The sequence below is a fragment of the Schistocerca gregaria genome, chromosome 7 (assembly GCF_023897955.1).
Source record: "Schistocerca gregaria isolate iqSchGreg1 chromosome 7, iqSchGreg1.2, whole genome shotgun sequence".
Taxonomy (NCBI): Eukaryota; Metazoa; Arthropoda; class Insecta; order Orthoptera; family Acrididae; genus Schistocerca; species Schistocerca gregaria.
Window position 1 is genome coordinate 569,758,371 of NC_064926.1, and position 25,357 is coordinate 569,783,727.

Below are 25,357 nucleotides of genomic sequence, written 5' to 3' on the forward strand. Positions count from 1 at the left end.
AATGACCGCTATCAAGAGGGGATCTCAGGTTGATTCCGGATTTCTGGATTTCCGGAATGCTTTTGACACCGTTCCTCACAAGCGACTTCTAATCAAGCTGCGGGCCTATGGGGTATCGTCTCAGTTGTGCGACTAGATTCGTGATTTCCTGTCAGGAAGGTCGCAGTTCGTAGTAATAGACGGGAAATCATTGAGTAAAACTGAAGTGATATCAGGTGTTCCCCAGGGAAGCGTTCTGGGACCTCTGCTGTTCCTGATCTATATAAATGAGCTGGGTGACAATCTGAGCACTTCTCTTAGGTTGTTCGCAGATGATGCTGTAATTTACCGTCTAGTAAGGTCAACCGAAGACCCGTATCAGTTGCAAAGCGATTTAGAAAAGATTGATGTATGGTGTGGCAGGTAGCAGCTGACGCTAAATAACGAAACGTGTGAGGTGATCCACATGAGTTCCAAAAGAAATCCGTTGGAATTCGATTACTTGATAAACAGTACAGTTCTCAAGGCTATCAATTCAACTAAGTACCTGGGTGTTAAAATTACGAACAACTTCAGTTGGAAAGACCACATAGATAATATTGTGGGGAAGGCGAGACAAGGGTTGAGTTTCATTGGCAGGACACTTAGCAGATGCAACAAGTCCACTAAAGAGACAGCTTACATTACACTCGTTCGTCCTCTGTTAGAATATTGCTGCGCGGTGTGGGACCTTATCAGGTGTGATTGACTGGGGACATCGAAAGGGTGCAAAAAAGGGCAGCTCGTTTTGTATTATCACGCAATAGGGGAGAGAGTGTGGCAGATATGATACGCGAGTTGGGATGGAAGTCATTAAAGCAAAGACGTTTTTTGTCGCGACGAGATCTATTTACGAAATTTCAGTGATCAACTTTCTCTTCTGAATGCAAAAATACTTTGTTGAGCCCAACCTACATAGGTAGGAATGATCATCAAAATAAAATAAGAGAAATCAGAGCTCGAACAGAAAGGTTTAGGTGTTCGTTTTTCCCGCGCGCTGTTAGGGAGTGGAATGGTAGAGAATAGTATGATTGTGGTTCGATGAACGCTCTGCCAAGCACTTAAATGTGAAACTTCCTGGCAGATTAACGCTGTGTGCCCGACCGAGACTCGAACTCGGGACCTTTGCCTTTCGCGGGCAAGTGCTCTACCATCTGAGCTACCGAAGCACGACTCACGCCCGGTACTCACAGCTTTACTTCTGCCAGTATCCGTCTCCAACCTTCCAAACTTTACAGAAGCTCTCCTGCGAACCTTGCAGAACTAGCACTCCTGAAAGAAAGGATATTGCGGAGACTTGGCTTAGCCACAGCCAGGGGGATGTTTCCAGAATGAGATTTTCACTCTGCAGCGGAGTGTGCGCTGATATGAAACTTCCTGGCAGATTAAAACTGTGTGCCGGACCGGGACTCGAACTCAGGACCTTTGCCTTTCGCGGGCAAGTACTCTACCATCTGAGCTACCGAAGCACGACTCACGCCCGGTACTCACAGCTTTACTTCTGCCAGTATCCGTCTCCTACCTTCCAAACTTTACAGAAGCTCTCCTGCGAACCTTCCAGAACTAGCACTCCTGAAAGAAAGGATATTGCGGAGACATGGCTTAGATACAGCCTGGGGGATGTTTACAGAATGAGATTAGTACCGGGCGTGAGTCGTGCTTCGGTAGCTCAGATGGTAGAGCACTTGCCCGCGGAAGGCAAAGGTCCCGAGTTCGAGTCTCGGTCGGGCACACAGTTTTAATCGCCAACAGATGGCGATGGACAGTAACACGTCAGCGACGCCACATGAGACTCGTGGCAGGTGCGAGGTTACAGAATTGCATTATACCTAGTCTAGCAGAAAAACATCTGCTGGAAGATACGGCTGTTATGCAGGATGCCACTCTGTTCCATATTGCTAAGTGTGAAAGATCTCTTGTGCACATCGTTTGCTCAGGATCAAGTGCTGAGCCGCCACTTCTGTCACGCTTGGCGTACCAGGTCCCCAGACCTCAGTCCGTGTTATTATTGGTTGTGAGGTTACCTGAAGTCGCAAGTCTACCACGATAGTCTGACCTTATTAGCGATGCTGAAAGACAGCATCCGACTGCAATTTGTCACTATATCTACTGATATGCTGTACAATGCTGTTCACAACATTGTCTTCCGAGTACAATTATTGCTTATGAATGACGACCGACATGTTGAGCATTTGTTATAACGAACATAGTCTGTGCTAAGAACCATTTCTTGTGCTAATTATTGCTGTTGTATCATAAGAAACGCCATCTATAGGTCATTGTGTACACCTTTTTTAGTTTCAGTAAACTCCACGTCATTTCAAGCGTGTGTGTGAGTTTGTACATTATTCCGTGAAATTCTGCTTTTTAAGATGTAATCGGAACAGTGTTTTGCTCTTTTCAAGCGATCTAGGGAGGTCTTCAGTGTGCAGCAATGGATAGCCATCTTCCTTCATAATTTTGTTCAGCTTTCGGTAGTCGATGCAGAAGCACCATACGCCGTCCTACTAAAAGTACGTATTTACCAAACTACCATGTCATTCCACCTGTTGTATTTGTCGAATCTATCGGCCAGTTTCAGCCACTTTGTCGTGTTGTGAGCAGCACCTCTAGAGAACTCTGATGGGTGCCTGATGTGCAGCTGACTTACATAAGGACTGCGGGAACGAGTTCTGCCTGTATTCCGGATCCCGTCTCTGCATCCAACGGCTTTTACGTTGCCTAACTGAAACCAAGTGCTGTAGAAATTTTTAAGTTTTCTGCGTCTCCAGCAAACAATGCCACATCGAAACCACACTCGATTTCTAATGTGAAAGCAATACTTAGCAGGAAAGCGCCATAATTACGAATACCACAACGTAGACACAGAACAAAACTACTATCCTGGATGGAGACTTCAGCTATTTATACAGACATCGAATATGGCAGAATGCTTGTATTTATACAAACATCGAATATTCTATAACATACAAACATACGGTATTTCACAGTTCTTTCACAAATGATGAATACTGAATGACAAGTAATCTCTGATGGTCGGGTTTGAATTGACAACACGCAGCACGCTAGCGGCTGACACCAGTCACAACGCCACACTGTGTGTACCACAGCTCGCGGCAGAATTCGTCTTATGACGTCCTTTCAACGTACTATCCATTCCGTATAATTGATCATCCAAGTCCATTGTTGTCCCTAAAGTAAATACACTGTCATCGAATAACTTTCAAATTTTATATTTCTTCCTAGTTAACTGTAAGTCTCTTCTTACCTACCTTTAGAATTTTCTCAGTGCACAGCTTCGATAACATGGAAGTTGCAATCCTCTATTACTCCTTTCTCAATTAGTCGACTTCCTACCACATTTTAATTTGAAATTACAGTGAAATGAGTACCCCTAGCTGCATACAGGCGTTGATGTAAGTCAACGGGGACAGTTGAAAATGTATGCTCCGACCGGGACTCGAACACAGGATCTCCTGCTTACATGCCAAACGCTCTATCCATCTGAGCCACTGTGAAGACAGAGGATAGCGCGGCTGCAGGGATTTACCTCTGGCACGCCTCCCGTGAGACCCACATTCTCACCGTATCGTCCCGCACTACATTCGTAGTGCCCCCGCCCACTATACTCATTACTCGCGGAGCGTTGCCGATTCCCGTAAGAGTTCGGGCACTGTTTGTGCATCCACACAAAAGAAGAAGATGGTAAAGCTGCCGGTGATTACAGTTAAGCCTCACTGTAGCCTCTGAGGCATTGCGGCCTCCTGGTTTGCTACGGCATCCTCACAATCTGAGTTTCTGTCACGTAGCAATCGGGAGCTAATTTACCCAGAAGTGTCCGTTATTTTTCCATCTTATTCAGATCTGCCTGCCGCACTGCCCTTCTGTGGTTTTCCTCTCTGAAGTTTTTTTTTAACTTAATAGTTTTAATATTGATATAATGCTCATTTGTTACAAGGTATTTTATTATTTTTCCATGTTAGTGTCTCGAATGTGCCAAACATTCTTCGCTCATTGATCAAACATATTTTTAGAACTCTGATTTAGCTTTGGCCAGTCTTATTAACAAATTCATTTTTTATTTATTTATACTGAACATATTGGTGTTCTGTTTACTGTAAATCTGAATTGAAGAGTTACCATTTCTAGCATATGTTTGAACAATGCTCTATATTTATGGTGGTGAGATCGAAAAGAGGATTCAGTGGGATTCTGTTTTGTCAATCAGCTGATTTACAAGATTTATCTGTGCAAAAAAATATTGTTGAGCTTCTGTGAAGTAACAGATGACTTGTCATAAATCGTCTGCACCTTCCAGTGCCACTTTAGTTGTTCCCTTATCCTCAGGCGTCCACTGACGTGTCACTCGGCCTTCCTCGCTTCACACAGAGGAGAAGACTGGATGGCAGGCAAGACACACTTCATAGGAAAGCTGCAGGGTGTGTCTAGGAAATGTTGCTCTCGAGGACATGAGTTATCACCCCTAAACGTTTAATACACAGAATTTGAAACACTCTGATATCGCCCATTCTGTATGAAGCCACTTCGTGGACTCCTCTTCAAAATGGCTCTGAGCCCTATGGGATTTAACATCTGTGGTCATCAGTCCCCTAGAACTTAGAACTACTTAAACCTAACTCACCTAAGGATATCACACACATCCATGCCCGAGGCAGGATTCGAACCTGCGACCGTAGCGGTCATGCGCTTCCAGACTGAAGCACCTAGAACCACACGGCCACACCGGCCGGCGGACTCCTCTTCCACATGCTAATACGAACGTCACAGTCCAAAGCCATCTGCATCTACATCACACTCGAAAAGTCCCCTAATGGTGCGTGACAGAGAATATTTCTGTTACCCCTAAGTGATCGCCCTCTACCTGTTCCATTCGCGAATGGCGCAGGGGAAAAGTGATTGTCTGTAAGCCTCTGTATTATTCCCAATTTAACGAATTCTCTCATTTCGCGAGATGTACGTAGGAATAAATAATATGCTGTCCGACTCTTATGGGAAGCGCTCTCTCGAAATTTCAATAGTAAACCTCTCCGTGGCGCACCACGCCTCTCTTGTAACGTCTGCCAATGGAGTTTGTTGAGAATCTCGATAACACTCTAGCGCCGACCAAAGGACCCCCTGACAAAATTCGCTGCTCTTTGTTGGATCTTCTCTACCTCTTCTATACGTCCTAGCTGTTAAGGATCCCTTATTGATGAACAATACTCAATAATCAGTCGAACAAGTGCCTTATAGGCCACTTCCTTCAAGGATGAGTTGTATTTTTTGAAGATTCTTCCTATGAACCTTGAAACGTCCCCTTAGAACAATTTATACAAGCCTGTGCTTAAACTGACACACAATAGTTTTTAGCGCAACGCAATCTGACTTCCAAAAATCCCTACGAAATAATGGCTCTGACTAACATTAACCTATACCTTTCACAAATCACTTACCTCACAAAAAATCTTCGTTACTCGAACTACTGCAATACAGCGAGCACCACTCTGCCAGCTAAATAAAAGATTCTAACTACGGAAGGCACTAACTACTGATAGGTATAGTTAGCAAATGAAAGATTTTAATAGAGAACAAACAGTATATTTACCTTAATAGTCAAAATATATATGATAGTTCATGACATCCAGTCTTACAAATTACAAAACTCCGCCATCTCTCTCCCCACGTCCACCACTGCTGGCGGCTCACCTCCAACTGCGCAACGCTACGCGCTGTTAACATCCAGCTGCCGCTGCCCAACACTACAATGCACACTAAACACAGACTCCACACGGCACAGCCAGTGATTTTATCATACCGAGCGCTACGTGGCGTTACCAACAATAAAACCTAAACAGCCTACTTACATAGCCCCCATGCTCCCCACAAAAAATTTTTACAAATTGTTTTGGGCAGTGGCCAATAATGATTTGATAAAATTTTTCATAATTACTATAACAAAGATATCAAATGCACACACTTATTGATACAATGTTTGTCAAAAGCTAAAATTTTCTCGCAGTCCATATAGACAGTCCTGATCATTCATCACAGTAAAATGGTAGTGTTTTTCTCAAAGACTGAGCAATAAAAGAAAATGCACATGGAAGTAGTGGATTTCCATGCAGTCTTGAAGAAGTAGTGTTGTCCTTCCAACGAAAGACAGTGCTGACTCTTGACATGCAGACAGGTAATGGGCCACAACAGAGCAAACCCACAACAGAGTCAGTCGAAGTTATGAAGAATATTGGTAGGTAGGTCATCACAGAGTAGACCCCTTGTAGTCCTGGTAGAGATTACGGTATTGGTGGGCCACCAGAGGTGCAGACCCATTGCAGTCCTTGTAGAAATAATGGTACCGGTGGGTCGTCAAAGGTGTAGACCCACTGTAGTCCTTGTAGAGATGGCCAGCAGCCATCTGTTTGACTGTGCAGGCGCACAATCACCATTGAAGAGTCTTGCGGATAACATAGCAAGTCCATAACCCACCACCTGTCCACTCACAAAGTTTTTGGAATTGTCCTTAGAACCAGCAATGCTGTTAACCAGTCCCTTGCTGAGTTATTAACACATGTGCAAACACTATCAGTCCCTACTTCTCACATATTGTCCATATACTATGACCAACAGAAACGTGTGCAGTGAAATGTAATTTACAAGTTACTTAATTTGTTGAACTGGTGTCAATTACAATTTTATAACATAAGAATGCAATAACAAAGGTACAAAATACATCTTTAAAGAACATAACACTACAGATAACATTTGCAGTAGTACAGGCTTTACAAAAGAATCGAAATAGCAAATACATCAGTGTTACGAAAATTACGACATAAGTACATACATAAAAAATCAGAATAACTTTTGAAACATCAACTTCACACATGAGCATTAGAACAAAACAGAATAAATAATGTGTCAACATCTTTACACAGTAAATAACATGTTATTAATGCAAATTATATTTGAGGATAACAGTATTCCTCATCATAGTGAATGTAGCTTAGTATTAGAAAAATTCTGCAACATAAGTCTTATCAGATAAACATATAAAGACAGGAAGAACATAAATACACAAGGGTACACAAACACATAGTGGGATAACACAAGGAAAGGGCAGGGTTTGTTTTACTGCAGTATTTTGCAAACAAAACTTTCTTTACTTCTCGGAGATCTCCCTTCGTTCTTCATTATTTCCAAAAAGTCCTATCGATACCTGCTTTCTGTACTTTTCTCATCCTCTTTCAAAAATAGTTTTTCTCCACTATACACTACTTTTTTTGGCCAAATCATTTTCATATAGCTTCTCAATGCTTCTCTTCCAATTCATCATAGTTAGTTTCTTATATAGTCTACCCCCTCTTAAGCTAACTTAAAATCTACTGAGCTCAGATGCTAAACTAAGGGACGACGCAATGCAGCAGCACAAAACGATTAACACAAACAGCAATGAATAAAAAATGCAAGTAAGCATAGCAAGCAGCAATAAATGTAATAACTTATACCTAAACATGACAAACCCACAAGCAGAAAAAATAGTACACTAAAGACAACAATGCAGATAAGGGAAAGTTATAATCACATCTTAATGACTATGTAATTAAAGTGGTGCACCACAACTTATTCTATTAAATAAATTACCAAGTACTTGAAAAGAAAATTATGTATGCAGTTCCTGTTACTAGTCCCTTCTTATTGTTCTTTCCTTTCCAAGTGCTCCTTTTTTTTTAAGAATGTGGATCATAAAATTATTATTTAACAGATCTGTTGACAGAAAGTTTTCACATTAGCAAATGCATTTACTTTTATTTTATAAAATCAATGATGCAACACAGCTGGAAAACAGATATCAAATGAAATAAGCAACTATGGACAAAGCATAAAAATATCATTCAATAGTCATGTGTCATTTCATAAGTTAGTAGAATTCTCTCAACTCTTGTAGAAAGACGTTTGTTATAATCAGGTGTCAGATGTAAGTATCTTTCTCAGTAATGAGCGTGTCGTATTTGTGGTGCTTTCTACAAAGGAATGTCAATAGAGAGGATAATGGCCCTTTTTTTTTTACCTGTGCCTCTGAAAGGCACACACTAATGGCTTTCTTTTGTCAGGTTGTTGTCGCGCAGCTGGGTGCCCACGACGCATTACGTGCAGGTGGTCACTTAACTGTCTCAACGAAATATTTACGACACCAGTTTCCGCTACAGTGGCAGTCTCATGTAAAAAATTTCACAGATCAAGAATTTGCGTTACACATCTGTAGAAACAAAATTCTATTAATATAACAGTGTCCAAAAATTTTTTGGCGGCCTTGTGATACATTCACGCGTATACACACATTTCATAACTCTTAAAGTACGATTCTTGGTTTCCAACATCCTTTTTCACAAACCAGAGTCCCTAACCACTACTCATTATTCCTTACCTTATTACACATATGTATATTCGTCGACACTTCTTCAATATGTCATCATAACAGATACGTAGCATAACCAAATAACTCATATAGCATCAGCTTAAGCATACTTCAGCAGCATAATTCACATCGTCGACGTAATAATAACATCATAACACCACAGTCAAATTCTCAAAATCTCCGTAGCTTCCTCCAATAATTTCAAAACCTAAAAAAAATTCTCTGCTCATGTCAAAAGTGTCATCTGTCTCAAACGTACTTTAAAAATCGTGATCCCATACCAAATATGTCATTCAAAGCTCTCATAGTATCACAATGGTTCCGAAAAAATATGAACAGTTCACAAAATACAACTTCGTAAGTGTGAAGTTATCCAGTGGTGTAATTACGTAAACATCTGTCACTGATGTAGTAAAGTAAATGTTTGTCTCTCTCAGTTAAATGATCAGATAGCTGTGTAATTTATGTGTTAGAGAAATATGGTACCGATGTGTAAAGTTGTATAAACAAATACCATATTAGCTAGGGCTCCTTGTGCTTGCCAAACACATGGTACACAAAGTAAGCGTGTACCCCCCTGAGGATTAATGTAATTATATCCTCAGGTGTTACAGATTACAGCAATGGAATGAAATGTATCACGGAAAAGTGAAATGTTTTATGGCAAAGACCAATATTAAAAAGCATATTATATTTCAATAAACGGTTTTACATATGAAATGTGGTGTAAACTTTACTCTTCATAGTACTCAAAGTTTCAGCTTCAACTCAATTATCATGTGGTATCCGTCGGTAAAGAATACTGGAACTTTTCTCAAGGTTAGCGTCTATGTTATTTTTCTCTGAGCCAGCCGGCGCACGCGGCTGCCTGCGGTGCGAGTCTTTGTCTGTCTCTTTGTTGCCGCGCGCCGTTATTGGGATTAGGAGATCTAACTTCTACAAATTCACCTTGCCAAGAGGGCCCTGCTCTGTTTGAATACCGCCAGTTCTGATTCAATTCAGGTCTGTCGTTACGATCATATCGTGTGCCGTCATGTCGGTAGATTCCATAGTTTCTTTCTTGTCGGTCACGTGGTGGAGAATTTCTCCCTGAATCGTAACTGCGCGCTGAACTGTTGCGTCTGAATTTATTCTGTCCCCCTTGATAATAATAGTTCTGGTTACCATATTGTCTGCTTCTATGGTTGTCTCTGTGATAGTCATTACTATGGAAATGCGGTCTGTCTCTGTAACTATTACTCTGCCAGTGGTTGTCATATGGGTGGTGTCTGTTTTGTTCACGGTTTGCGTTGTAAGAATAGCCTTGTCGTGTCCAGTTATTATTTCTGTCATCGCGGAATTGTGACAGATGTGACCTGTAATTGTAGTGTCCCTGTTTTCGCGTTCCGCGATTTTCAGTGACAATTTCCAATTCTTGTAACAGTCCCTGAAAAGCTTCAATGTCATCTTTGCAGCGTCCTGCCAAAATAATATTCCTTAAATGTTCAGGCAATTTCATTATGCAAATGCGGATGAGTTCTGAAGGGCTATATGGGTTTGAAAGATATTGATTCTTATGCAACATGTCTTCAAAATATTTCACAAGACTGGAAAATTCAGATTGTTCGAAATGTTTCATCATTATGATGCTATGTTTTACTCGGTCTTGTGTGGCTTGGGACCAATATGCTGAGAGGAAGGCATGGTAAAATTCTCCTTCACTGTGGCAATCGTGAATGACCGATCGCATTCTTACAGCTGGTTCATTCTCTAAATAGCCACACATAAATTCTAATCTGTGCTCTAGTGACCAGTTGGGAGGAAAACAATGAGAGAATTGATGGAGCCACGCTTGTGGATGAATGTCGTTGCCAGAATTCTTGAATGTTTTGAATTTACGTGTAGTAATGAACAGCTTATAGTCAAAATCATCGTGACGGCGGGTCGCATATCGGTCATTGTTAAGTCGTTTCGGCGGTTCCATCTCAAAATTCGGTGTACTTTGCCAATTATTTTCATGATTTCCGAAATGCCCTGTGTTATTATTTTGTGGTTGTTCTGTATTGATATGTCCCTCTTCCCATACTGGGGCGCGAGTGTCCTCTGAAATATGTAATTCTTGTATTACTTGAGCCAACTGATCTTGTACTTCCCGCATTTCTCTTTTGTACTGTGTGTTGATTTGATTTTGATTCTGTTTGAATTTCCTAATTTGTTCATACTCTTCAGTGTCAGTGAAGGCTACAGGTTTTGTGTCATTCAGATCATCATCTACCTTCGTAGATAAGTTAGTGAACTGATCTGAAAGTTCGGCTACTTTATCCGACAGTGAAATTATTTCCGCTGTGTGTCTTTCTGAACCAATTTTCAGAGTATCTACTGTGTCCTTTAAGTTCGCTTGAGTTTTTGCAAGTTGCGTAACCGAATCGGTAGATGCAACTGAGTCAATTTTAGCTTGCAAGGTCTCATGATTTTCATGAACAATAGTTTGCAGTTCTTTTATGGCTGCTTCGTGATTCTGTAATGCATTTTCATGCCGCGAAAAAATAGGTTGGAAATGCTCACAAATTTGTGTTTTTACGTCATTACAGACTTTTTGACATTTCGATTCAATGTTATGTAACTCATTAGTTAAATCTTCACGTGTTTGTTCAAGTGTGGTGTCTAACTTTTGAAGCTTTTGTTCCATTGTGTCTAACTTTTGAAGCTTTTGGTGTGTTTGTCTCTGATTTTGTTCCATTGTGTCTAACTTTTGAAGCTTTTGTCCCATTTGTTGCATTAATTGTAATAACAATGCACTGGTGTCTGAAACATGTTCCTTAGTCCTATTTGGCAATGCATTTGCACCGGCAATATTCGCAGTTTGAAAAACAGAAAATGTGTCTTGACTTATTTGAGAAAACGGTGAGGAATCAAAACCTGAATGTACAGTATTTGCAATATTGTGTCCTGTCATTTCGGAATCCTGAGGCGAACAGTTGCCGACCGATCGATCGATAACGCTTTCCTGTTCACTAATTGTTTCACTGCCTACACCATTATTTGCAACTCTCTCCATTTCCCTATGCACAATTACCAAATTACTACTTTGAACATTAGTTAATTCATTACATGGTGGCGCTAACACACTGCTTTCGTCTTCACTGTCATTTCTCAGTTTACTTTGGAGCCTAGTATTACGTTTTTCACACGCCATTATTGTCACAATATTTCACACGAGAACACAAAAAAAGCACAATCTGAAAAGCAAAAATAAGAGAACACATTAACATATCACTGAAAATAATATCTAGTTAATTTCAAGCGCAGCTGCGAAATACTTTGTGCAAAACTACATGCATGCCACAACTGTTTTACTGTACAACAATGAAAGACTGCAACTACAAAGGAAATTCTATGATTACGCGCTAGCAATAAACAAAAGCTACACTAATTACACAAACTACAAGAAAAAAATCAGAAGATTCCAGTGAGGTATCCTTGGCTAAGGGTCGACATATGAAACGTCCCCTTAGAACAATTTATACAAGCCTGTGCTTAAACTGACACACAATAGTTTTTAGCGCAACGCAATCTGACTTCCAAAAATCCCTACGAAATAATGGCCCTGACTAACATTAACCTATACCTTTCACAAATCACTTACCTCACAAAAAATCTTCGTTACTCGAACTACTGCAATACAGCGAGCACCACTACTGCCAGCTAAATAAAAGATTCTAACTACGGAAGGCACTAACTACTGACAGGGATAGTTAGCCAATGAAAGATTTTAATAGAGAACAAACAATGTATTTACCTTAACAGTCATAATATATATAGCAGTTCATGACACCAATTCTTACAAATTTCAAAACTCCGCCATCTCTCTCCACGTCCACCACTGCTGGCGGCTCACCTCCAACTGCGCAACGCTACGCGCTGTTAGCATCCAGCTGCCGCTGCCCGACACTACAATGGCAGACAACAATGCAGACTAAACACAGACTGCACACGGCACAGCCAGTGATTTTTCATACAGAGCGCTACGTGGCGTTACCAATAAGAAAACCTAAACAGCCTACTTACAACCTACCTAGTATTTCCTGTTCCTACTATTTATATTATGTGATCATTCCATTTAAGGACGTTCTGGAAAATTACTCCTAGATATTTTACAGTAGATACTGTTTCCAGGAGTATCTCATCAACAGTCTTGTTTTACAGTCGTTTCTTTCTTTTCGTACGGATACACGACACGTTACACTTATTTACTTTCAGCGTGAACTGCCAGTCCATTCACCATTCCTCAATCCTCCACATGTCGTTCTGCACATCGGCACTGTTTTCGGACGTCGCTACATTATAGTGACAGCCACATCATCTGCGCTGATAACTGTAACGATTCTATTACACTCTCATTGGGTGTTGTGGTATTTACCTTTTGTTTTGTTAAGAGCGACGTGTTGAGTTCTGACTGCGAGAACGTCTTGTATCCAGTAGCCGATCTGGCCCAATACTCGGTAAGTTGGTGTTGTTTTACTAAACGGCAGTGCGGGACAGCGTCAACTGCCTTCCTGAGGTCAAGGTACACAGCATCAGGTTGCAGCGCCGTCGCCTACAGCGCTGTTGATCTCATGGAGGAACAGAGCGAGCTGAGTTCCTCTGAATGCCTGCGGAGGCGACGACATGCAGACTAACGACACTTGTGAGATATAAATAAAAGATAATTGTCCAACAAGAAAGCTTTTGTCTTGCAAAGTTGCTGCCAAAACAGTTAAGAGTATGATAGCACAGAAATTAATAACACAACGAAATTATTCATGTCAAGTTACAGAGTGCCAAGTATATCCATTGGTGACTTTCTTTTTCTTTCTTTATTCCACAGATTTATGTGGGAAGGAGGAGTTCTTAAAATAACAGTACTTCTGCGGCTGAAGTAGAAAGGGAGAGAAAGGAACTCACCCGAACCCAAAGGCGATGCGAGTGTACTCGACAAAGTAGTCAGCCAGTTCCATGTTGGGCCAGCCGCCCAGCTTCTGCAGCTCCTGCGACAGGTCGAAGTGGTATAGCTTGATTGGTGGATAGTTGCGGCCGTGTTTAATGTGCAGTGGTGGACTTGGAGACCAAAAACGTAAGAGACACTGTAGCAGCTGGTGGAGTGCATGTTGTCAACTCAGAGTACAAGGTCAGAGGGATGTGCTACACTAAATTCTGGTTAATATTTATAGAGCAGATGAGGTATTTGATATAAATTCAAAAACATTTTTTAAGAGATCGAAAAAGCTGTGTAGCGGTAATAATGTAAGGAATTTCTTTATTGCATCAGCTGAATCTTCAATAGGTGCTTGGCACAATATAAAATTAATATTAAAAAGGAAAACTCTTCCTAATGTTATGCAAAATTATATTTATTGGGTCACAAAATGGCTTTCAGATTCTCAGGCCATCTTGACGTGACAACTGAGTGTCGCAAACACAGATAAAAATGATGTGCGACTTACAGAGATATTGTGTGTACATAAGATAAAAAATGGGAAAGTGGTTTCATAGGAAAACTTTACAATAATTACGTTAACTCAAAAATGGGGTACACAGGGCTTTTCTGTGGAGATATATTCAACAGATGAAGAGAAGTCAGTTGAATTTACAGTTTGAATCTAGTATTTGTAACGACAAGTTAATTTAATAAGGGGGAAGTGGAAATCGTATAGACACTTCAAATATGGTCATAAAATTATTTTATTCACTAAACAATTCAGGAATATTCGAATTTCTTTTCCTATGATTCATTCGAAGCTAGTCCAGAAGGCAAGAACGGAAAAATTCTGTTCATTTCCCGCACTCGTTCCTCGTTTCCGAATTAACCGCTTCTCGTTGTCAAGGAGGTCTATAGTAGCTTCTCGCTTAGTATTTGGCTGTTTGATCTTCTATTGCGATCCGCAACAATGAAACCTACATAACAAGAAGTCTCCGAATGTCTGTTGTTTTCTTGAGAAACTGTTACGACCTTAATTTGGCTTCCAAATAGGCTTGCAATAGATCGCCGTAACGGCAATTGGTGTGCAGGTGGTAGGTTGTAAAGGTCACATACTAAGGTTAGGTATTTGTAAACATAACATAAAATATTACGCGATTCATATTTGCATCATAAAACTTATTCTCGATAGAACATGTCAACATATGAACTCAGTTCTTGTTGTTTGTGGGAAGGTTTAACTTTCTTGTGCTGCATGAGGAAATCGGTGACTGAGGGTCATAGAATGATGTCTAAGACCTGTGTTGAGTCACCTATTAGTGAAAGAACGTGCAATGAATGGTTTCAACGCTTCAAGAAAAGTGATATTCTACGACGAATACTGACATGGCGGTGTATTGGGTTTTCGAACTTACTGTTATCGTCGGAAACAATCAAAGGAGCCTAGCACCGAAAGACAAAAGGCCACACTACAGCGATAGACATGAGAAGGTGGTCTCTCAGCTTGACAGTGCTCGACCACATCTCGAAACTTACTTGGATATGTTGAAGTGGGAAGACCTACACCACCCACTCTATTGTTCAGACACTGCTCCTACTGACTGCCTACTTTTTCATTCAATGGGACTGACTGACTGGCCAGCACTCTGTCACGTGAACAAGTGCAAAACTGATCTGTTCATGGATCTCTTGAAATAATGCCCAACTATTTCGCTGCGGGATTCATACATTGACCGTAAGACGGTAGAAAGTAGTGACCAGTGATGGCCAGTACTTTTAATCGTAAATTCGTATGCGTGTTTTTCACAATAAAGCCTTGAACTTCAGGAAAAAGTAGGAGAAAAAAGTTTCAGACCTAAAATCACAAACAAAAAACCTTTGTTCTGCCGTATATAAAACCTTGTAACATCAAGACTCCATAAGAACATTTAAGGCATTTTTGAACATTCCGCACATTTCTCTATCTGGTCATAATCGCGACCTGAGGCAGGGAATCTGTGTCCAGACGACAGAAACGCCTACCACGGCTCTAAAGGTAGCATTAGCGACAAGATAATTGTATAAAAACTAAGTCATCCTATTGTTTGTCTTGTCTGAACCGTTATTGCTCCATATACAAAGGTTACGTTTGTAAGTGGTGCTACCTCCACATTCAGGGCTTCCAAAATGCAAGAAGCAGTCAGGTTCCCACCTCTTTCAGACTGTAACAATTTCCTTTATTTAGTTCACACCGTGAGTTGTATATTGTAAATGCACAATTTTCGAAGTGTAGTAGATAAACAGGATTTACAGAAATACAAAAGAAACAAAATATACACCTCATGATGTGTAATAGATAAACAAATTTTGTATCTAGCCCAGGGCACCTTCAGTGTTTATTAACAGTGGCATGCAGCCAACGTGGCATGCAGCTGACGTCAAAGAAAACAAGAGACAAAATTAAAAGAAGAAAAATATCAAAGTGCATTTATGTGTTATTTACGTAATTAGGGTTCCTGTTGATAGGAATGAGACGTGCCTGCCAAGATTTGGGCAGAGTCGTTTCATTAGATGGAAGATTAATCCTCCAGCTGTTTCCTGAAGACTAGAAGTTTGTATGAATAGAAGGAACGGATGATATACCCTCCTAGAAATGGAAAAAAGAACACATTGACACCGGTGTGTCAGACCCACCATACTTGCTCCAGACACTGCGAGAGGGCTGTACAAGCAATGATCACACACACGGCACAGCGGACACACCAGGAACCGCGGTGTTGGCCGTCGAATGGCGCTAGCTGCGCAGCATTTGTGCACCGCCGCCGTCAGTGTCAGCCAGTTTGCCGTGGCATACGGAGCTCCATCGCAGTCTTTAACACTGGTAGCATGCCGCGACAGCGTGGACGTGAACCGTATGTGCAGTTGAGGGACTTTGAGCGAGGGCGTATAGTGGGCATGCGGGAGGCCGGGTGGACGTACCGCCGAATTGCTCAACATGTGGGGCGTGAGGTCTCCACAGTACATCGATGTTGTTGCCAGTGGTCGGCGGAAGGTGCACGTGCCCGTCGACCTGGGACCGGACCGCAGCGACGCACGGATGCACGTCAAGACCGTAGGATCCTACGCAGTGCCGTAGGGGACCGCACCGCCACTTCCCAGCAAATTAGGGACACGGTTGCTCCTGGGGTATTGGCGAGGACCATTCGCAACAGTCTCCATGAAGCTGAGCTACGGTCCCGCACACCGTTAGGCTGTCTTCCGCTCACGCCCCAACATTGTGCAGCCCGCCTCCAGTGGTATCGCGACAGGCGTGAATGGAGGGACGAATGGAGACGTGTCGTCTTCAGCGATGAGAGTCGCTTCTGCCTTGGTGCCAATGATGGTAGTATGCGTGTTTGGCACCGTGCAGGTGAGCGCCACAATCAGGACTGCATACGACTGAGGCACACAGGGCCAACACCTGGCATCATGGTGTGGGGAGCGATCTCCTACACTGGCCGTACACCTCTGGTGATCATCGAGGGGACACTGAATAGTGCACGGTACATCCAAACCGTCATCGAACCCATGGTTCTACCATTCCTAGACCGGCAAGGGAACTTGCTGTTCCAACAGGACAATGCACGTCCGCACGTATCCCGTGCCACCCAATGTGCTCTAGAAGGTGTAAGTCAACTACCCTGGCCAGCAAGATCTCCGGATCTGTCCCCCATTGAGCATGTTTGGGACTGGATGAAGCATCGTCTCACGCAGTCTGCACGTCCAGCACGAACGCTGGTCCAACTGAGGCGCCAGGTGGAAATGGCATGGCACGCCATTCCACAGGACTACATCCAGCATCTCTACAATCGTCTCCATGGGAGAATAGCAGCCTGCATTGCTGCGAAAGGTGGATATACACTGTACTAGTGCCGACATTGTGCATGCTCTGTTGCCTGTGTCTATGTGCCTGTGGTTCTGTCAGTGTGATCATGTGATGTATCTGACCCCAGGAATGTGTCAATAAAGTTTCCCCTTCCTGAGACAATGAATTCTTATTTCAATTTCCAGGAGTGTATGTAAGTATATGGCTTGATTATTCCGCCCTTTTATGCCCTTAGGAAGTGGCAGTATTATAACACTTAATTAATAGCCTTCAAATTCCCACCACTTCGCCCTAAGCTTGAAAAAGGAAGATCTTTGGTTCTGTGGGTAGGCGGATACGTCGTTGGCCACAGATGGCCATGGCGGTATATTTGTTATGAGGAGATGTGGCACTACGGACTAACTCTTGCGACGGGGCGGTTAAAATAAAGAAGAAATGCGGTTCATGCAGTTCTCACGCGATTGTGCATTACAAATGTTGGTTACAAAATGTTATTGCAAATTTTGGCTCTCACGTAAGTCTCAGAGGATAATTTCCACACTTGGAGCATCAGTACACTTCCACACCCGCGCATTTGTTATACTTTTTGAAATAATTATTCACTCAGACATAAGTACAGTTCATTCTAGGAAACAAAAATTATGCGATTATTATAGCAAAACCAGTTTTTCACGACACCGTTCAATCACTATTTATTGGCATTGTCCTTTTCTTTCACACAATGAAATTAGCACTGGTGAGACGTTTCACAGTATTACTTTAATAATAATTTGACTCCGAGCCCCCACTAGCTATAAACGAAAGTTATTCAAATAATTCGAACAGAACCACAAGTCTCACTGTCGTCTTTGTTCTAGCAGTTTTTGCGCGAAATCACAGATCGCCATACGTTCACTTACGCCGATGTACACCTCGTAATTCGCACTTACAAACTATCGTAGCACTTCCAGTTCACCAAATATATGCCAGCACAGTTGCACTATTAAACAATACTCTTTGTCGAAATAAATTGGCGTGAGAAGAAATTCTCAAACGACCACATGGGCCACCCTCAAGTGGGGCTCGCTTGCCACCCACCCTCCAAAACTACTGATCCCCGGCCAAGATGACCGCTCGCTTATATGAGGTACGTATGGGCAGTTGTGTTGGGCTCGTGCGCATGCGCAGAGCTGAATTCGCGTATGAGCAGTGCCTTCCTCCCGCTTCTGGCTACTTGAAGCGTGGCTGTTTGCTGCATGAGCAGTAGCAGCAAGGAGCCACATGCTACCCGGAAAATTTTTTTCTGGCCCGCCCAAGCTGCCAGATTCGCGCATGCGCAGAGCAAGCCGAGTTATAGTGTGTGTATGTGGGGGAGGGGAGGGGGGGATCCTTCTCCACGTGACCCATGTATATGTTTCGAGTCTTTGTAATATTACTGGTCTCTTCGTTCACAGCTCCCACGTCAAATGAAATCAAAACAGTTTTTTGTGGCCATGAGCCATCAATTGAATTAACAAACATTCTCATAGAAATGACAGACCAAAATAACTTAGGAATTGCAATTTTCTGATTTTATATTATTTCCACGTTATTAGCAATCAACCATTAATGTCTTAATGAAGCTATTTCTGTCTGTTTTGTAGAGAAATTTGCTTCTATTAATATTTTCTGCTGAGGCAGTTAGTTTATTTGAAACGAAGTGTTTCATTCCGCACTATTGGCTACTATTAATTTCGTTCAATTTTTCAAGTGCAAATTATCATTTTCTGGGACGAATGACATTGTACCATAATAAAGAACCAAACACGAGAATACACTACTGGACCTCCGAAAAAATTGATATCACGATAACCACATGAAAAGCTGAGTATCAGGTACTACAGAGTGCAACTGGATGTAGAAATGTCCAATTAGAGCAGAATGAAGCATTTTAGTTTGGTTTATGAAATTCCAATGCTGGCTGGAGTAGTCTCTGCTGTCCTGTTCCTTTTATGACACTGTAAGATCTCTTAATGCTATATACGTACAAACATATGTAAACATTTACTTGAAGTTCACCAAGTATGCATATTTGGTCAGTAGTTTTGAACTAAATATTTTGTTTCAAGTATAATGACAGCTGTAGCAGAATTTTACAAATCTGCCTTCTGTGAAAGTGTTTTTCGATCACAAGGCACTTGTCTAGTGCTTCCTCTAGGTCTGAAGTTATTTCTTAATTTGTGTTTACGTCTTAAATTTATAGAATGCCATTCTATGGTAAATTGCAGACTGGCAGAACACCGTGTTTTATCGTTTTAACTCCGCACGTGGCTTCAGATTTAATCCTCGAGTAGAATAGAAACTATCAGTTGTACAGTTTCTTTGCCTCACAGACAACCTTTTTAATTTTTTGCACATTTTGAAATAGTCATGAAATTTATTGTCCTTTACTCCAGTGTAAGCTACACAAGGAACCGTTTCTTTCTCTTTTTTCAAGATATTTGTATTCCATCCTACTAGCGTTTTGCAGTGTTGTGTAGATGTAAACCTGTTGGAAATGCTATAGCAACATTGCAGAGTACGAATTTTAAAAAAATCTGCCAAATTCACCCCATAGCAAAATGTCATGGTACTGCGCGCCTTGGAGTCTAATTTTGAAATGATATTTTGCCAAGAACTGCTTCCTTATTTGCATCCTTTATGTGGGCGGGATACAATAAAACAATTGTTCTAAGTACAACTCTGCATGTCGTCTCAACAGCATGCCGCAGGGCTGCACATGGTCACGTGATGCCCCACCACGCACGGAATTCCACCAGCAGGACGAATATGTGAGCCGCGACACCTCAAACGAGAAACGCAACACCTGGAAACTGTTCTGAGGGAAAAGAGAGCCACTTGCAATGTCGGGAATATACCTCATAGCATGCACATGAGGAAAAGTTTATGTCGGAATGACTCGACGATCAATTAACACCAGGATCAAAGAGCATGAGCGACATTGCAGGTTGGGGCAGGTGGAAAAACCGGCCGTGGCAGAGCACGCACTGAGTGAGACCGACCACGTAATAATAAAATTCGCCGACACGGAAGCTCTGGCTGTAGAGAAGCACTATCACACGCGCTTGTTCAGAGAAGCTGTAGAAATACAAAAACACGCAAACAGCTTCAACAAGAAAGAGGAAAGCCTTAAGGTAAACGGATCCTGGTTTCCCGTACTGCAGCGAACGGCCATCGCAGGTAGCAAGAGGAGAACCGCACCGGAAATGACCGCGGAGAAGCCTTCGGACGTTGGCGCCTCAGGTACATATAGTCTGCGGCCGCGATCTCGGCTCCAGTTCACCACCGGCAATGGAGGGTGAGGCTTTGACAATGCCAGCCACTCGTGCTGGCGAAACGTCAGAAAAATCATTAGATGGACGTCGGCCGAAGAACCCGAGACAGAAACCAATAGGCAGATTGTCAGCAAGCGGCCACGAAAGCCTTAACCATCACTAGTTAAGGTTACATATTTTGATACAAACATCCCTCGACAGAAATAAGTACACCATTGGAACCGCGCTAAAAGCACATCTCATTTACTACGTTACATTAACTTCTAGGATTATTCTAGCGTCCGTAAAACAAGTTTTAGTTTTTGGAAAATTTCGACACTCAGCCAAAATTTGTTTGTTTACATCTGTCCTGCAGTTTTAACATGGAACTGCATGTAGCATTGTTTTTAGACGTAATCTATAGCGATCTACACATTGCGCTGCTCTAAATCGTCATATCTATAATAATTAATTCATAATTCTCTATAAATGTTGATAATAATTTGCAAACAATGAAAACTATTGCAAGCTAAGTGTATAGTATAACTTAACTAGTTTAAAATACGTGTGATGCCAACCAAAGATTTATATAGTGCCGCTCCTTACGTAATAAATTTTCTATTGAATTTTATAAACATTTTTCCCTCAAACTTTGCTTATTGCCCTTTACGGGCTTAATTATTTATGAATCTTAACATATGACTACGGCACTCGATCCGCTATGACGAAACGTTTTTAATGAGTGCTCGCTCATCCCTGTAAGTTGTTATTTACTATTTTTCTCAATCTTTCAGTATTCGTGATATTAACCGATTTTGGGGTTACTAAAACTGTTGCGTCTCGTGACTTGAAATAAAGATCCATCTTTCAGAAGGTGCATATTGCTGAACACAATCCACTGCTACATCTCTCTTCTCCGTAAGTTACATAGTTTTCGCGTTATGCGCGAAAAACCAAACAATGCCCCAAGCTGCAGGCCACGTGGCCGCCCGGCAACGGAGACCATCTCACCCCACCGACCGTTGCAAATCTCGCGTGGGCGCGCCACACGCTTCCGCGAATCGCGCACCATGTAGCTCGCTCGCTCTCCACAAAGCAATCCTTGCATGCTAGAAATATTCATCCAGTAACGGGGGTTTGTACCGTCACACTCTGTACGTTGCTTTGAAAGCAGCGCTGCCATATTAGGAGGTCCTAAACACAAGCAGACTACTGTTTACAACTGCTTAATATTCTTAATTTTTGTCTTGTTCACATTACAGTTGTTTAAAACAGTAAATATCACAATGCTTTCGTGAATCATAAAGTGTCACGAAGGCTTTTTCAGACATTATCTGGTTTTAAAGGCGTATGACACATTTCTCCTCGTTAATGTAACTTCCTTTTGTCACATGTTTCAAATAAACAAGCAGCGAAGTGTGTGAAATGAAAAGGCTACTTTAGAACTACAGCATTTGCTTTAATACGGAAAGACGAAACTGATGTTCCGTCTGTGTCTCCTTCCCGAAAATGCTGAGAACGTATTTTGCTATGCCTGGACAGTTCGCAATATTTCCTTCTCACAGCGTTCAACCAGAGCCCCATTTGAGTTGTATTGACAGTGTATACAAAGAAAAATAACAGAAATGAAACCACTACACTGAAAGAAAAAATGGAAACCAAAATTAAGTATATAATAGAAAATATCTCTTGAACGAGTCCACTTACGAATGTAATGTGATTCCTTTATACTTTCTACTGTAAACAAAAGCACTAATTCACCGCTAAATAATGCAAGCTGTTATTTGTACCAAAACATTTCCACTAGAAGCTGTCTGGGGCTATACCTCCATGGACAAGTCGAACGTTTTTAGTTGAATAGGCATGGAGATAAAATAATATTAGTTGTAATGGCGTCGCAAACTTGAAGCTGACGTTCTGTTTGTTAGTTGCTGCAATCATTCGTCACTTGCAGAAGTGTTTCGATCATAAATGCCTGATCGCGTCATTTACTGCTGTAGTTATAATTCTAATTATAAGCTAAACTGCAAAGTAATCACATTTTATTCGTAAGTGGACTCGCTGAAGAGATATTTTCAACTTTGGCTCCACTGTTTTCTTTTACTGTAGTGGTTTTAATTCGGTAATTAGACCTCATATTTTCTGTCAGTACAACTCGTAAAGTTCTCTGGGTGAATGTTGTGAGACGGAAAGATGGCAAAATATGTTCTTAACGTTTTCAGAATAAGGACATCGACAGAATATCAGTTTCGTCAGTCTGTACTAAGAAAATTTCTACATTACAAAAACAGCCTTTTCATGTCATATACTTCTGCTCTTTGTAATTCGAAACGCGTAACAAAAACAAAGTACTTTAATGGCACGAAATGCGTCATATTACTGGATCAAGTCTCCATTTGGGACCAGAATGTTATTCACGAAAGCCCTGTAGCATTTGCTGTTTAAAAAACTGTTGCGTGCACACGACACAACTTAAAGAAGCAATCGCAGTCACTGGTGTGGTAACGTTTTGGCGGCAGTGGCTTCAGAGGATGGATGCTGCGGATTGTACTCAGATGTGAGGCTAGGTAGGTGCAACAAGATTTCCTAGTCTTACCCCACTGAAGATTATTCAGACTGTCATATTAAGTTCCTTTTGTCATCAATCGATTTTTAACTTGTTGATTAGTACAGTGAGTCTCTGTGATTGCCACCAGTCGCGCTCGTCCATTTTTTTTTTCAGCTTACTCGTCTCAATAACGTTTATGTAACAGTTTCGATAGTCCGCGGTCTTCTGTCTTGCATTTTAACCAACATCGCATTTCCGATTGCTTCTTTATGGTGATAATCAGTGTTTCTTGAAATTCCAGGTTTTAAGCCAGTCATCGCTATAGCGGCAATATTGAACTACTAGTAGTTGGCAGGTAGTTTTTCGGTACATCGCCATTGCGTCCAGGCTGGCTAACGTGGATTCCTCCATTGAGGTCAGACTGCGCTAACGGCAACCATTGCTTGTTTCTCCTGCGCAAATTTCCATTATCAGGAATACAATGTTGGCAGCCTCATAGTTCATTGTATAAGCTTGAGGATGTACACGTTGTTTTCGAGTACGTATCAGATGTTTCTAACGAGGATAGTTTGAATTATTCATTGATACTAAGCTACGTTCTTTCTAATGATAGCGTGTTCGAAAAAGAAGTAAATAACTTGTCAGCTGAATTCGGAATGGGAAAATGATTACTTCTTTACCCAGGTAAAGAACGAATGTGTCTGTTTAATGTGCTATGCAAGAGTATCGGTTGGGATGAAAGGCAACGTCGAACAACATTTCAAAACAGTTCACTCGGGGATTTAAAAGGATTTCCTGCTGAATTCTGCTGCCAGGAAAGAAGAATTAAGGCGTCTAAAATCCAAACTTAATGCTCAACAATGAACCTTTTTAAAACCATTAGATGAGAATAAAACAGCAACTGATGTGTCTTTCCGATCTTCAAAATTTAATGCACAGAATTAGAAACAATGCCAAGACGGTAAATTAATCAAAACTGGATTTTTGGAAGCCGCAGATTCATTATTTGACTATTTCAGAAATAAAATGTAATTAATACTCTTTTCATATTTACTGAAAATACAAGCTTATAAACAATAAACAATTATTGAACAGGTTATTATTGTCTTAGATTCTTTTAGTACCTCACTGGTACGATAGGTCAGAAGCTTCGTAAGTCTGGTGACTACTGTCTCAAACCAACCTACCGTGTTTCCCTTTCATATTAATTATGTCAATGAAGTTCTTTACCGTTTCCAATGAGTTACGTGGTTAAATTTTCGCATTTAAATCGTTTTTATTTGTGGCTACCAACACGTGACATTAGACAGTGTCGAATGTTCCTTATGGTCCCGAGTATATGCTGCACAGTTTTCTCTGATTAATTAAACAAGCAAACCGCGATCTAAATTGTTCCCGTTCTTTTTGTGGTCTACATCTAAATCTTTATCGACTTTAAAAAAAGTAGACAACCGTCACTTGATTCTAATGAAGTACAAAATAGACTCATAATTTTTCGTAAACAACGTCAGCTAAAATGATGCGGCAAACACTCTACATTATATTATTTTTGCGTCTTTTGTACGAATAAATCTTAAGTCACAAATCATTTTATCTGTGTTTGAGACATTTTCTCCTGACGTTGGCTTCAGAAGCTAAAACATGAATCATGAGAAAATAAACATAAATTTGCACAAGGAACATTAGGAAGCGTTTGGTATTCAATTTTCCATAGTTTTCCCTATGTTAACCAGAAACAAGGTGTAACGCGAGAACACGCTTTTCTGATGGTCAGTCCCAACCTATCCAATATTTAATAGTTTACAGTGTGGAGAGTGCTATCTGCTTGATAGATGCGACTTAGTAAAAGTGTTATCTTACCAGCTGCGCTAAACATCGTCCATCCCTGCTACAAAAAACATATTGTAAAACTCCTAACGTCTTTTCATGTATTTTATGCTAATTTCTGTGGCTATCGGACTATTGCATTCCAGTACCGGAGCCTTACAAAGCGATCACACTTTTATGAAATAAAACTGACCATGTGCCTAATACAAACACCTGCCTTTTATACTTTTAAAATATTATATTGTACCATTAAAAAATAGACAATGTCACTTCAAAATAACAGTGCAAGTCAAATTCCTTTGTTTTATTGCCCCTTACAATGCCTAAATTCATACAGTCTTGTGTTAAAAGTTACACTCGGTTCACATTCATTCTGAAGTAACCATTGCTACATTTCGTTTCCACGTTAATTACACAGGTCATTGAAAATCATGGAAGGCCTTGCATTTACGTTTTACTATCAGAACGCTATGTCACAACACAACAGTGTTTCAGAAAC

The 25,357-nt window shown here is 41.1% G+C and overlaps 1 protein-coding gene across 7 annotated transcripts in view; it reads right to left on the reverse strand.

Moving 5' to 3' along the window:
* LOC126281953 (myrosinase 1-like) overlaps positions 1 to 25,357 on the reverse strand; it is a 151,671-nt gene that overhangs the window by 68,744 nt on the left and 57,570 nt on the right. The gene's annotated exons all lie outside the window — the stretch shown is intronic.